At 44.5% G+C, this 3,544-nt stretch overlaps 1 long non-coding RNA gene across 1 annotated transcript; it reads left to right on the top strand.

The window, feature by feature from the left end:
- Positions 1-6: 6 nt before the first annotated feature.
- LOC125612877 lies at positions 7-1,984 on the top strand. The gene is made up of 2 exons (XR_007343352.1): positions 7-144; positions 504-1,984. It is a non-coding gene; the product is annotated as an uncharacterized LOC125612877 (long non-coding RNA).
- Positions 1,985-3,544: the final 1,560 nt, after the last annotated feature.

The following is a 3,544-nucleotide window of genomic DNA, read 5'->3' as shown; positions in this document are numbered from 1 at the left end:
TGGACTTAAATATCTCCTAGTCTTTGTAGATACATTTTCAGGATGGATTAAAGCCTTCCCCCACAAAAAAAAAAAAGAAAAACGACGCAAATGGTGGTCAAAAAGATCCTGGAAGATATTTTTCCAAGATACGGCCTGCCTAAGGTAATAGGGTCTGAAAATGGACCGGCGTTCATGGCCCAGGTAAGTCAGGGGTTAGCCAGGACCCTGGGGATTAATTGGAAGTTACATTGTGCTTATAGACCCCAGAGTTCAGGACAGGTAGAAAGAATGAATAGAACCATTAAAGAGACCTTAATGAAATTAAGCTTAGAGACCGGCATAAAAGATTGGACTATGCTCCTGCCTTATGCACTGTTTTGTGCAAAAAAAAAAAATACTCCCTCTGTTTCTTTGTGTAACCTCACCCCCTATGAAATTCTCTATGGTGCCCCTCCTCCAGTAAGGGACCTAACCCCAACTCTAAGACCTAACGATCCCTTCCACACCCCCTTGCTTGACAGACTTAAAGCTCTTGAAAGAACTCAGCCATACCTGTAAAAACAGCTGGCCACTGCCTACCAACCTGGGGACGAAGGGACTCCACACCGATATCAAGTAGGAGACTTCATCTACGTAAGACGACATCAGGTGTCATCCCTGGAACCCCGCTGGAAAGGACCATACCAGGTGCTACTTATAACACCTACAGCGGTAAAGGTAGACGGAATCACTTCCTGGATCCATGCCTCTCATCGCAAGCCTGCGCCCTGTCCAGACTCTGGCTGGAAATTGGAAAAGACTGGTAACCCTCTCAAATTGCGTATTTGCCGTGTGGATAGGGCTATGGACTCTCCCCTTGACCACCAGTAGTCCTAACCCTCATCAGCCCATTCAGCAGCGATGGCTGATCACAAATCCTACTGGACAGGAAGTATGGTCTATCTCGCATACAGCTCCTTTAGGGACCTGGTGGCCATCTCTCCACCCAGACATTTGTCAGTTGGCTATGGGTCTTTCCTATTGGGATATCCCCGATGAAGAGGATCCCACTAAAATTTCATTAAATCCCTTCCATACCATAGATAATGGAAACAAACATTATGGATGTAGAGACACGCAAGCCAGATGTAGGTTGGCTAGCCTAGATTACTATGTTTGCCCGGCGGACTATTGAAGCCGCAAACAGTCACGGCTGTGTGGGGGAAAAACTGACTTCTTCTGTAAGTCATGGGGATGTGAGCATACAGGGACTGCCTAATGGAACCCAAACCTCTGCCGGTTCTCAGACCATTGCTCCCTTGCTGAGGTAGCAAGTACTGAGGTACCCCTCCACCCACTCACTCCTCTCTTCTCCTGTCAGTGCCCGCACCGAGTCCCACCAGGTCCTCTTACCAGCTAACCCAAAGCTCAAACCAGCTGAGGAGAGCCCTCAGACCCCTATCCAAGATGTAATGAAAATGGCCTTTAAAGTTGCTTTGTCATCACTGAAAACAGGTTACTAAGAATTTAAAGTCCCTCACAGGCTTTTTGGGATACTCACTCCCGTCTTCCCTTCTGCTCTACCTGTTCTACTACTCAAGTTTTTGTTGCTAGGAAAATCCCAAACCCCTTTCCCATTATTCTTTTACATCTCTCCTTCCTCATTCTCAGATCCACGGAGCTGCTCTCAGCCCTGCCTTTCCCGTCTTCCCCCTCTATACCAGGCCCACAGAAAAGTCTTAACTGACCTTCTCCAGAAGTCTTCACCATGGCTAACTTTAAGACTTTCAGCAAAAGAGTCCCTATAAAAGAGTTCAGTGTAGATAAACTTCCTCTTTTCGTGTTGCCCTGTTCTACTTGGCCACTGGCTAAAAAATCAGCACTCCTAAGCTAGACACCCCCTTGCTAGTTTTTCACAAAATATGTGAACAAGGCCTCTGGCCTTGAGCTGGGGCTTCACAGAGATGGCTACATTTCTAAGATAAAGAACTTACCAACTGGGCTCCATGGTAACAGCTGGCAGGGAGAAAAGAAAAAGCTCTCCCCCTCCCAGATGTCCTTAAAAAGTTAACTTGCCCAGAACAGAGGAAAAAAACAAACAAAAACTGCTTTTTATAAACTTCTGCAGACTGTGAACTTCTGAGCCCCTTCCCTTACATGTTGGGTACAAAATTCTGAAACTACCTAAACTTGGGGTTCAGGGGATTAATTGATTACAACAGAAGCAATGCCCTCTGAATCCAATTGCAACCAAATAGGACCGTTTCCCTGTCTTCGGTGCTATCTTAGGTACCTTGACTTGTCCGTCCCTACAATAGTATAATTCTATATACTTAAACATTGTTTATGTTTTCATAAAATGGTCAACAGATGTAATTAATTATATAATGGTGCAGATGTTTCCCAGAGTGCTCTATCATGACGCAGGTTCATTTGAAGATCAAATAGGGGGGCATACAACCCGGTTCCCCTGGGAACCTGTATCCCTCACTTTAGCCATCCTATTAGGAATAGGAGTTGCTGCAGGGGTGGGCACAGGAACCACTGCCCTGGTCTATGGGACACAACAAATGACCCAATTGAAAAACAGCAATAGACCAAAACTTAAAGATATTAGAAACCTCCATCACAGCTTTGCAGGAATTTTAACCTCTCTCTCTGAAGTTGTTTTACAGAACAGGCGAAGGTTGGACCTCTTCTTCATGAGAGAAGAGGGCCTTTGTGCTGCATTGAGGAAAAATGTTGTTTTTATGCTGACCATACTGGAGTTGTAAAAAAAAAATCTATGAGTAAATTAAAAAGACGCCTTGAAGAGCGTCAATGAGAGAGAGAAACCCAAAAAGGGTGGTTTGAGTCTTAGTTCACACAGTCCCCCTGGTTAATTACGCTTTTATCAGCCCTGGCCGGTCCATTAATAATCCTCATATTATTGCTAACTGTAGGACCCTGTTTGCTCAACCGTGTAGTTTCCTTTCTCCAAGCTCAAATTGAACAAATAAACTTATGGTAATCAGACAACAAAATACCCCACTAGCAGACATAGAATGTGACACCCCACAATGATCACTTTTATGATTAAAAGTAGCCAGAAGAAGAAGTGGGGAATGAAAGGTTAATAAAATAGGTACTTGTCACTCCGTTTTTCTGTATGCTTAACAAAACACTGTTGAAATCTTGAGAACTTTTTGCTAATCTTGTTCCCAGAATGTGCTGTCCCCAACTGCCAAACTGTAGAATGTACTCCCTCACTTGGTTGCAGGCAAACCGCCCACTCGCCCTGAACCGTCAATGAACTTCCCTCCTTGCCCTCTCCAAGGAAAGTATATAAGCTCTGCTTAAGCTGTTCTCAGGGCTCTTTGCTCTATTCAAGTGAGCTGGACCCCCAATAAACCCTTTGCTGTTGCATGAGACAGTCTCTTGGTGGTCTCTTCCTCTGACGCTCACCCGACCTTTACACTTCTATTGTAAATTATTTATGTATCATCACACACACACACACATACACACTCACACACACACTCACATGTATGATTCCATAATGTTTCTTCTCGCCTAATTCTTCTAGCATGTAAAATCCCTCACT

Source organism: Marmota marmota, unplaced genomic scaffold (assembly GCF_001458135.2).
Source record: "Marmota marmota marmota unplaced genomic scaffold, marMar, whole genome shotgun sequence".
NCBI lineage: Eukaryota > Metazoa > Chordata > Mammalia > Rodentia > Sciuridae > Marmota > Marmota marmota.
The sequence above is the reverse complement of the archived record's forward strand: the minus strand, read 5'-3'. Positions and strand labels throughout refer to the sequence as shown.